The 12,698-nt window shown below is 26.1% G+C and overlaps 1 protein-coding gene across 4 annotated transcripts in view; it reads right to left on the reverse strand.

The window, feature by feature from the left end:
• LOC126894686 (adenylate cyclase type 5) overlaps nucleotides 1–12,698 on the reverse strand; it is a 118,217-nt gene that overhangs the window by 85,864 nt on the left and 19,655 nt on the right. For all 4 annotated transcript variants that reach the window (XM_050665872.1, XM_050665874.1, XM_050665871.1 and 1 more), the window contains one exon: nucleotides 9,326–9,361. The gene's annotated coding sequence lies outside the window, so the exon portion shown is untranslated. The remainder of the gene's footprint in view (nucleotides 1–9,325; nucleotides 9,362–12,698) is intronic.

Raw genomic sequence — 12,698 nt, forward strand, 5'->3', positions numbered from 1 at the left:
AAAAGAAATATGATTTTATGACAAGGCAAAATTGTTTTAAAACCATCCTTTTACGAGAAAATTCTGATCTACGCCTGCAATAATTTAAATTATATACTTATCTGCTTTAGATTTTAGCATGCATTGAAACTATGAAATATTATTTTAGAACACAAGTTAAACAAAACAGAATTTCAAATCAATTCAGTTTAATCAATTTAAATCCTAATATCATATACATTATTCATAGCTTACAAAATAGTATATCAACCGATATAGAAATTATTGCAATTTTCGTTAATTTGTTATCCTACTACTACTAAAATAAAGGAAATAACTAAATAGGACAGAGTATCTCATAAAAAACGGATCTATAATTAACGATTTAAAAAGTAAAGTATAATTAAGTATGTTCTACTTAAATTACAAAAGAGATCTCATTAGAATTAATTGCACATTGAAAAATAACTACTAAGTGTATTTGTAATGGTGGCACTTCCGTAAAAGTTCGATAATCTATTTTTATTGTCAATTTTGTACATAGAATGTATTTCGGCTCATTCTATCAACGAAATCTTATTGAGTAGACAATAATTTTGAAACACACAGACTCAACTTAGTTCCATAGAAACTTTTTTCATTATTTAACGATGCTATTACTACGATAAAAATAATTTATACACACTTGTGTTAATTAATAACATAAACTTAACTAGATAACCTACTAAATCATTAAAATTTAGCACTAAATACTTTTGCATATATCTTAAGTTATTTTTCGAAATTCCGTATTTTTTTTTTTTCAATTTATTATTAGGATATTTATAATGATAAAATTTACACAATGAACTACTAAAAAATTTTTTTTACATTTTTTAATAATTATTTTTAATGAAAATTATTCATTTAATTTGATGAAATTATCAATCTAATTTTTTTCTGGTTAAAAACTAATTCAAATTTTTAAAAAACGAACATAACCTGAGACGTGATCACCTGGTATTTTTCTATAATTAAAATAATCATTAAAATATCTGATATTGTTTTGTTTTCTATCATCATTATTATTTAGGACAAGAATAGTATTATAATACTTTATTTACTACAAATAAATTAATAAAAATATTTTAAACTTCTATACTCAATTTACTAACTGCACTTAATGTGTCCTCTTCCAAAACAAGTTTGTTGAAGCTTGTTTTATGTATGGAGCTAAATAAATCCTTTTGTAATCTAGATTAGTAAGTTTTCTAAAAATAGTATGAAGTATGTTCTTCGGACAATTAACCACAACAAATACAATCAAGCACGCAGTTTTTACAGCATAAAATTTAATTGTCATTTGAACATCAAAAAAATAAGTTTTATTTCACATCTAAAATAAAAAAATTCTATATAGTTCTAAACTCGTGGTGATGATTTATATACTTAGACTTCGTTATCTTTCAGAAAAGTGTTGAACGGCTCATAAATTGTAATTTAAAACAAGCAAATGGTTTATTTACAAGTCAAATGATAATACAATGCATAATAAATAATGAGTTTATAAGGTATTAATAAGTTGAATGACAAATTTAAATTATTTGCAATTTCATACAGGTGTGTATAAATATATTACAGTTAAAAAAAAAAATGAAGTACTATCGATCGTATAAAAGTATTTCCAATATTTTTCTAATCTAACCGAGAGAACTTAAGTGGCTAGAGATCCCCTCATTAGCCAATAATTACTATAAACAGTACAACTCTGGTGCTAGTAATAGTCATAAAGTGTATTAAAGAGTGATAAGCGAAAAAAAGTTCTTTGTCTACCATACAAGAATCCTGACAATGCCATAGCCTATAATGATAGTAAACTAAAAGCGAATGGCATCACAACAAATTCTTTCTGAAACTACTGAGACGTCTGACACAAATTATTGTACCCGTCGGAATTCATTAGAATTTACTAGCACTAATCTGAAACTTCCAGTAACTGCCTAACTATCCATTCAGGTATTTCAAAATCTTTTCCTGGTACTACTTCATGTTACTAGAGAACATTTATCTTCAAACAAACAGGTAATTTTTAGTAATATTATGTATATAACTTCGAATAATATTGTAAATAATGTCTTATTTTAATGGAATGATGATTGAAACAATAGTTAACAAATATGAAATATATATTTTTTTATTAAATTATAGTAATGGGTTTGAAATAAATTGTTTCAAAACATATAATAATATTTTATAACCCCACACACTTTAAATATTAAATTTATTTATTGGAAATTTCTATTTTATTACTTTCTAAAAATTATCAATCATAGTTAATGTAATTAAAATTTTAAATTATAGAAACGATAATATAACATGAAAATAAAAAAATATAATTATCATGTAATTCCAAACATTGGGGTATTTTTAAATTATTATAGTCCGTATGTAGTATAAATACAATAGAATTCGACAGTACATGCAACGTGTGCACTAAATTAATTAATAATGATGTAGTAAATAAATTTCATTAAATCATATTAGTAATTTATAAATGTCATAATTTACGCTGGTTGATTGTATTTTTGTAATAGTACACTAGTCGACAAAGGCTATATGCGGTGAAAAGTCGCAATGGTTAATTTTTTTCGTTTTGACTGATGCGTTTCAATTTGTCCACACAGAGTCTTATTAATCACAAGGGAGTTGTAAGTCTTTTCGAAATCCCATTTCAGAGTTCGTATGGTTCATCAGATTCTCGTTCACGTATAATATAACAAATGTGTAGTAGGTATTTTTGTATTGTTCCATAGTCAAAGATTATTCATCTGTTTCTTTGTTAATGTTCAAAAAAAGTTATGTGTTATTATTTTTTTTATTGGCAATATATTATTCTACTAAACCTAAAATAAATTAATTTGAAGATAATTATTTTCAATGAAAATTAATTAAAATAGACTGTTAAATTACTAAAAAAACATTTTTTTACGATTCTCGTTAAAATAACTGTTTGTTGAAAAAAAAGTGAACAAATTAATATTGTAAAGAATTCCGAATAAAACTGCCCTTGTAAAAGAAATTTTCTTTTTGATTTTCAACTAGTATTGATTGAAAGCTGTACAAACAAAAATATTAATCTCTCATAGTTGTTTTACATTTTATACATCAATGAATTTAGGTGCGAACATACAAAAGAAGATAAAAAAAATTGAAACGATTCAAATTTTCCTTTAAGTATGACAACAAATTAAAATTACAAGCCAAAATTTTTAGCCCTATTTTTTTAATTTTTTAAAATATAGTAGAATAGAAAATTTTATTAACTTCAAACCACCTCAAAATCTCATTGATCCGAGATGAAAAATCTGTTTAAATATTATGGAGCGTCATAAATAAGTAAGTAAAAAACATAATACAACCGATATTAACCATGAAGAGAGTAAAATTTAATATGTATTCATTTATTATACCATATCCTCAATTCTGCTTCTACTCTCCAAAAAAAATAAACATAGGAAATGAAATACTGAATTCGATGAACTATTGAAATGTAAACAAAATTGAATAGACCCTTTTCCGCTCTACTAAACCGTATTTTGACAATGTTAAATTTTTTTATGTAAATGTTATGGTAGTCTGCTGAAATATTCAGTTCTGTTGAATGTGAGAGTTTTTGGTATTTATAACAACTCACTTCTTGAACTTTCCATTAACAGTGGTAAAAGTAAATTAATAATTCAATTTTTGAATTAACACAAACAAGTTATTTTTTCGACAATAAAAAATATATTTTCCACTACCTCAATAATACGTTAACTTAAAAAGTATACTTTAAATTAAATTGTTAATAAAATAATAAATAAAAAAATAATAACGGATTACAGGTATATTATGTTCTTTCTCGGATTGATTTTATTTGAACAAATTCCAGATGTTTCTACTTGAACTTTCTGTAGTTTTAAGCAAGTAAACTTCAATAAAATGTATATTCGTTAAAACTACTCGATCGTTTAAGATAACTTCGAACTTTTAAAACTATCTCAATAAACTTTAAATAACTTTATTTAAAATAACTATAATTAAAAAATACAAGTAATATACGTTTGATAAAAGCATTTTAATATCAGACTAGATAAAATAAACAGTGAATGGAGTTCAAAATTTACTGCCGAATGCGAAGAATTTCATCGAGTTAACAGTTTATTTGAAGTAGTTAAAATAAGCAACTCTATTGATAGCCATTTGGGTTAGATGTACAGATATTTGGTACATGTCCAATATTTGATACTAAGTCATGCGTCCGAATGAAAATAATTCTAATAGTAACGTTTAATAATTCCAGTTATCATTTTTCATAATAAGGCTATTTTACATAAAAATAAGTTCATTTGATGTTTTATATGATTTATAATACATTTTATTATTTATTTTTTTTAACTTTAATTATAATTTATTTAGTAAAATAGTTGTTGAATTCACTTGAAAAAAGGTTTATTCGAATAGCTTTGTTACCAAATATGAATAACATTCTAGCATTAAATAAATGGTCTAAGTGACTTATTATGAAATTCAGGCTTTCGGAAGGAGGTAACTACATTATTGATAGGTAAATGTGTATAATGGAATGTAGAAATTGATTCTAAATCCCTTAAGTGCAATGAAAATTTATTTAAAATAAGAGCCTTTATTTTTTTATTTTTTATAGAGCTACTTTTCTTCGAACAAAAAACGGTAATTACTCCATTCAGTCAATCTTCACAAGTAATACTTATTTAATGCCATTAAAATGTTTTCTCACGATTTTCATACTCAGTTGTAAATTGTTGAGTGTTTCAACGATTGTGTTAATCGGGTTGTAAAAAAAAGACTGGTAGTAAACATAAGCTGATTTTTTTTTTTTTTATATCAACAAATTAAAATGAAAATCTACGTCGACATTGCTATAAAAAAAAATATATTTTAATATAACGTTCAATATTTAGTATTATGAAAAAAATCAGATTAAAAACATACAAACGTTCAAAAGACCAATAGCGTGTCAACGATATTTTCATTAACTTTTTATCAAGAGTCACGAAACAAATTGGTCTTCGAACATGTTTGATTGTACAAACACACACAAAACCCAAAACTGCAGAAGTTACTACAGGGCAATGCACCAAAAAGTAGTTAAACAATGTAGAAGTTTACTTTTATTTTAATGAATCCAATTACCTTATATGTAATTAACCTTATAAAAGTATAACTTTCTTTAATTGTGTTTTATTACTTCTGTTTGAATTTGGTTTAGTTCCACTTAATAATAAAATGCAGCGGCGCCGATTCCCTAAGGTCTTTTAGAGCAACTGGCCTATCTTCTTAAGAGCTGAGCGTGTAGTTGGTCGATATTCATAATATCAACTAACCATTATAAGTAATTAAAATACTATTGATTATGTAATAATCTTTTTAAGTTTAAAGACCTCATAGTTTATTTAAGTAAAAAAAATTAAGTTTCTAAAACGTTATAACCTGAATAATAATATCTCTTAAATAGAATTTATTATAATAACTTTGAAACATTTAATAAAGACGATTAAGCGGGTTAGTATTACAATCTGAATCTGTACTCGTATGTATCGGTTTTTTGTACAATTTTAGATTGCCATGATGTATTATTAAAAATACATGAGCAAATAAAATCTTCAATAAAGGGAGATCATTGCTTATTTTTCATAATTTCAATTTTTACTAGCAATTTTTAGTTTTAAAACTATCATTGGCGTATTTGAACCAGTAACTATGCAGTTTAAGACACATGACTTATATGTACTATTGACTACAAACATTATAGAAAACACAATTTCAAAGTTTAAAAAATTTATAAATGAATTTCAAAAAAAAGTGAAATTTCTCTAAAGAAAGTACATATAAACTTCAATAACTAAATATTAAAAAAAGAAACTTGTTCAATAAATATAGGTTAATTATTATTTTTCAATTGAGTTTTTCCAAAATTAGTAGATATTAACAATTTTATCGTAATGTTTACAAATGAAACTGTAATTTACTGTAGTAAATACTTACAATTTAGTAATTGATATAATATTAAGTCAATTTTGAAATTAGATTTGAGTCAAAAAAATTTATCTCGATATACTAAGAGAAGAATGCTAAAGGTATCAAAAAATTCTAACACTATACCTCAAGATGCATTTAAAGAGTTATGAAACATAAATACCAATATTAATCGACAGAAATTAATCAAGAAGTGTAATTTTTTATTATTATTATTATAATAAAACAGAAAAGTTTTGTAACTCCCTAAAAATTTATATACTAATTATGAAGTTGATAATCTTTATGACAAAATGTATATAGAGAGTGATCGGTTTATAATAACCACTCGATTACCCGCAAAAATAAATAAATAAAATATTAGAAAAAAAATTTTAATTTTTTTAGTTACATATATTTCTTGATTTATGAGCTAAAAGAAACTTTTTAGAATCATTCCTTGTAGCTTAAAAGGGTGACAAATTAATTTTAAAATTAAATGTCAATATACATATTTTGTTCACTTATAAAATAGATAATTATCTAATTAAGAAAATGACTGGTAAATAACAACTTTTGAACCAGTGTTTTAGAAGTTAATAACAATGTTAAATTATAACTGGAGGTGAAAAATGAGTACTGCTATTTTTATTACTTATATAATTCCGGTCATATTCTTTTTCTTGACTAGATATAAAAATTAGAATAACTTCCGAAGTGTTGGTCCAAAAGTTGTTATCGACCTGTTGTTTTCTTAATTAGATTATTTTATATTTTAAATGCTAGTAATAATATGTGTGCTACCATTTAAAAAAATAAAGTTGACACCACTTTAAGTTATGAGGGATGATTCTAAAAAGTCATTATTAGCTGATTTATCAAGAAATATATATTTGTGACTAAAAGACATCAGGATTTATTTGTTCTAATATTATTTTATGAGTAATCGAGTGATTTATAATAAACCAATCACTCTATAGATAATGAAAATAGATAAATTTTAAAGAAAAAAATTCAGTCAGTACACTACAATTTTTTCAAATATTCTGTACGCAAATTTAAGCTATGTTTTTCTATAGTTGTCTTATTTTTAAATATTGTGGCAGGTAAAAATTCTGTAATTAAAAAAAATTAACTATTAAATTTTTCCTAATTTCATGATTATTATTATGTTACATAGAATTTAGTATAATTGAAGTAATNCTATTAAATTTTTCCTAATTTCATGATTATTATTATGTTACATAGAATTTAGTATAATTGAAGTAATATGGTTAAATAAGAAATTAACCATTAAAATTCCTGCACGAATTTTTTTAAGACTCAAATTTTTATGAGGAGAGACAAAAGAAAATCATGCAATTCTTGATGGATGAGAACTTCGTCGGCACTGATGAGTGTTATAAAATTAGATATTTAATGACAAACTTAGCTTGAACACATATTAATGATTTTTGTTTAATAATTTTTTAGGTGTCTTATAAAAACGACCAATAGTAAAATAAATTATAATTTAAAATAAATCTTTAGTAATTTTAATTCTTAATAATACTATATATCCATTAAATTAATTTCAAGAAGATTCGATTAAAACAAATTCATTGTTCAATATTTAATTAATATATGTAATTAATTTTTAACTAAGCTCAAGTAAAAAAAAAAAAATCGATATCATTGATTTACTATTATTTTTTTTGTTTGTGTATAAAAACATAGAAATACCATCATTTTTAAATTAAGTGTTCAACAAAATAATTTATTAAATGTTAATGTCTATTTCAAACAAAAATGTTTTTTTTTTTGCTAGCTAATGACACTTTATGAAACTGAATTTTACAAATCAACTTTTTACTTACTTGAACAATTTTTTTAAGTATTTATTAAGATCAACTTTTAAAATTTTTATAATATTTTAAACTATGCATCACTATCAGAATTTCATTAGCTATTATATAAAACTTTATGAATATTTTTCTTTTATGCTTAATAATTTTACAAGTACATTGTAAAATTCTACTGTTATATTCAATACATAAACAAAAACTATTTCACTATGTAGAAAATATTTATAAATAGTATTCATAAAAGATTGCAATAATAAAATTGGTCTTTATATTTTAACAAGTAGTTTAATGTAAGTAGTAAAGTAGTCATTACAATACCTTCACAACTAGAACCATATTATGGATAACATTACCTAATTTTTTTTTTTAATTTGTATTGTAACCATTATAAAACATTTTTTCATTCCTTTCATTAGATAAAATAAATATCATTTTTATTATTAATAAACAGTTTTATAGTCAATAAATATACACAACATTTTTAGTCGATAGTTTTTGTAATAAGATATTGTTATGGTTACCAAATTTATAGGAATTTTATAGAAAGTAAGCTTTTCATTATTTTGTAGGTATTTATAACATTTTTGGGTTTTTCTAATTCTTTATCAGGTCTGACATCTTTTTCTTTTTTTATTAGCCATCATTAAGACAATAGGCTCCATACGGTTGTTACCTCGGTGAATTCTTCATCGCCACGCTTTTATTAGTTACCCGTTAATTTACACCAGAAGTCTAACCCACCACTTTGTTTTTTTTTTTTAGTCTTTTGTATAAGTGTCCATTGTTCCAGTCCTATACATTTTTCAAGGAATTACTTTCCTCGTAGACCATTATTATTTAGCACTTCTTATTCTTAAGCAGTATCTGCTCAATTCATTTTGCAGAGACAACATAAAATGTATACATAATTTCGTCCGATTCAAAGGAACTTTTCTTACAGTAATTACTAAATGTAATTACATTTTATTCTTAAAGAACTTCTTGTCTAATTAATACAGTTTATTTCATATTTAATTGCTAATTATTCTTTGATTAACCATTATAAACAGGATTCTTTAAAAAATAAACTCTATAACTCTAGCCTTTTTAAAAATATTTTGGTTATTTTCAATATAAATAAAAATTTTACTTAAAAATCTACTTATACAATATTGAAAAAAATAATTAAGTTAAACCTAAATATAATCTACTTAAAAATACATCTAATTAATTATTTCTGGCTAATTAAATAAAAATTATTAAAAAACTATGTTATTTCTAAACCTAATTTTAAACATTTTATAAACTATTAATAATTATTATAATTAAAAAAAAATAAAATATAAGTTATATCAACTGTTACACTTATAAGTGTAGCGGAAAATTAGTATTTTTTGGTACTTATGATTAAAACATCACAAAAAATCACTTCATACGCAGTGTTTTTTGTGATGTTGGATTAATTTTATATAGATATGCTTACAATTTTCGTAAAAAATTATACTTACTATTAACTGAGTTTTAATCCAAAGATACAAAAAAATCTGAAATCAAATACAAAATAATTGAATTAGCTTACTTTGAGTAGTTTCATAACTAGTTATAATATTAATTAAAATCAATGATTTTATAAAAATGAAATGTTCTTCAGAATGACTTTTTTGCTTTTATCAAGCAAAAATGTAAAGAAAATTAATCTCCATATAATATAGACATTAATTTTATATATAATATAGACTATATTATAAATAGCAAGTTCTACAAAAAAAGGGTGTGCAATATTTTTTTATTCAATACTACTCATTAAGACATCAAAACTAAAATTATATAACAAAATCCTCTTTTATGACCTATTTTATTTTGCTTTACTTTTTTTCTTCCGTTTTTGTATCGTTAACAATATTTTTCAATTCATTATTTTTCTGTAATCCTAAACATGAGTAATAAAATTCAGGATATACAGAGTGGCCCATCACTCACTGACAACTTAAATAACATTTGATCCAGTTAATATTTTTTTTAAATAATAGTTATACGTTAGATCTATAGCTATATCTCAATAATTAATTTTTTTATATTTTATTAAAAATATTAATTATTTTTAAATTTTAAATAAAATGTAAAAAAAAAATCTAAGATAGCTATTTTGTAGAGTAGAATTTAAGAAAAATTTTAGTAAAAAAATATCTTATTAATATTCAGTAGTAAATATTCTGTAGCGTTTTGAAGTTTGTGAAAATTTGAATTTTCATGTATTATTTTACGGTATTAAACATTGAAATACGTATTGAGAAAAGGACAGAAGAAAACGCTATCTTTTCAATATACTTTTGAATGAGAGTGATAAGTAATAATTGCCTTATCTAATTTCTTATCATGGTATTAATGCCAAGTTTGTAATGTATACACATTATCATCATATGTATACACAGTAATAATGAAAAGATAGCGTTTTCTTCTGTCCTTTTCTCAATACGTATTTCAATGTTTAATACCGTAAAATAATACATGAAAATTCAAATTTTCACAAACTTCAAAACGCTACAGAATATTTACTACTGAATATTAATAAGATATTTTTTTACTAAAATTTTTCTTAAATTCTACTCTACAAAATAGCTATCTTAGATTTTTTTTTTACATTTTATTTAAAATTTAAAAATAATTAATATTTTTAATAAAATGTAAAAAAATTAATTATTGAGATATAGCTATAGACCTAACGTATAACTATTATTTAAAAAAAAAATCAGCTAAAAATATTAACTGGATCAAAAGTTATTTAAGTTGTCAGTGAGTGGTATATAATTTTAATTTGATATTATGTTCTCATATATGCTTGTATAAAATTATTAATCATCATTAATTATTTTAGTATTACATTGATACCTAAAAATAACTTTGATAACAAACTAAAAAAAACATATGTTGATATAACATGTTTTTTTTGTGTCTGACAAAGAAAATTCTTAGTTCTCAATGGATCGATTTTTTTGTTAATGTAATCGTCAAAAGAACTGGAATTTAATCTTAATGAACCAATCAGTGCTAGAAATCAAAAATAAAACCTTCAATTATAGAAATTTAAAAAATATCTCAAAATTATGCTACTATAAAAAATGGCATTACAACACTTTTTTTCTGTATTTTACACTACTATAACATTTTTTTTAAAACACTGATTCTAATCAAACTTTAATTAAATATACAAGATATGTTGGTCGCCGTGGGGGAGGGGAATACGGCAGGAACGGCCTATCCGCTTATGGCAATTAATACTGCCGGCGAACAAACCGTTTCAACGCTCCCCGTTCGAACCGCTAACCACCTGAGTATTGCCGCACAAACACGCCCGCGTAAAATTACTACTCCCGCTGTGGAGCTAGAATTTGACAACGACTTTGTGACGGCCTTACTTGACTCTCAAGCGCAAAAATCGTATACTACTCGAACTACAGCTCACAAATTTGGAATTGTGCACAACGGACAAACACCCCCAGTTAGATTAGCTGACGGCCACACAACAGACACGGCCGGCACAGCCACTTTTATAACAAAAATTGCAGATCTACAAGTAAAGTTTACGGCTGTTATCTTAGAGAATCTGTACTGTGACGTACTCCTGGGACACGGCTTTCTAACAGAACAGGAAGTCTCCTGGGACTACGCTGCATGTACAATTCACTTGGGCGCGACGCGACGCACTACAGCTTGTTGGAAAGCGAGTACTCAGCACACGCTACCCGACGTAGATCTCTCAACACTAGATATAGCAGGCGACCCACACACGCGCGAACTATCATTACAGATAGTGAAAAACTGCGCTACGTTTTTAATGACACGGTGGGACGCACAACGCTTATTGAACACACATCACTCACTTTACTAGTGCCAGCCCGAGAACAGAGGCTGACACCACCACCCTTAGCATCAAACATGGAGGAGACATCGTTTTTAACAACAAAGTAGCGGCAACAACAATAACAGCAGAAACAACACAGTAGCGGCAATAACAATAACGGCAGCAACAACACAGTAGCGGCAATAACAAAAACGGTAGCAACAGCACAGCAGCAGCAACAATACAGTACCGGTAGCAACATCTAAATTAGCAGCGGTGAAACAGCGACCAGCGGAGAAACCCATGGAAATGGAATACACGCACTCACCCCTTAGATCACCAACAGACAACGTGAGTTTGGCGGCATTCACTGCTATACGCGATTGCCTTCCCGGCCGTCATTAAGTAGACCGGCGGCTTGGCGGGGGGGTATTTGACACGGCCCGCGTCGCTTCGTTATACACGATGCCCCGCGACTCGTGCCACCTTTATCAGCCGTCGCCCTACTATGAGTATTTGACTGACCAACACCGCGTGTTATACGCTACGGTGCAAAGTCCAGCAAATGCCGCACGGCCGACGACGACCCGCCGCAAATGGTGCGAGAGTCTTCCTCCCGCTGTGAAAGCGACAACGTCGACAGCCGAACCGCACCCGCGCACCGTCGCCTACAACGCTGCTAACCATTTTGCCGTCCAAGGATTACGCCGAACATCGCGTCGTCGACGCCAGCGAAAGTGCCGCGATATTATGCGAAGATTATTATTACTGTGTTTATCTTTTCGGTTTGTTTTATTTTTGTTAACATAATCTGTTGTCGCTCATTTAATAAACGGCCCACGGGTCTCTACCCTCAAAACCAGTGTCGACCACATTTTTGCGACGTAAGTCGTGTCAAAGAGTATAAAAATATAAAAATACATAATAAGCTATGAATAATTATTACAATTACATATGAATTTAATAATAAATAATAATATATATTATATAATAATAAAATTAATTTAATTAAAACTATTTTAAAAATATTATTAATTTTA

The sequence above is a fragment of the Daktulosphaira vitifoliae genome, unplaced genomic scaffold, assembly GCF_025091365.1.
Source record: "Daktulosphaira vitifoliae isolate Bord-2020 unplaced genomic scaffold, ASM2509136v1 Scaffold_1, whole genome shotgun sequence".
Classification (NCBI taxonomy): Eukaryota; Metazoa; Arthropoda; class Insecta; order Hemiptera; family Phylloxeridae; genus Daktulosphaira; species Daktulosphaira vitifoliae.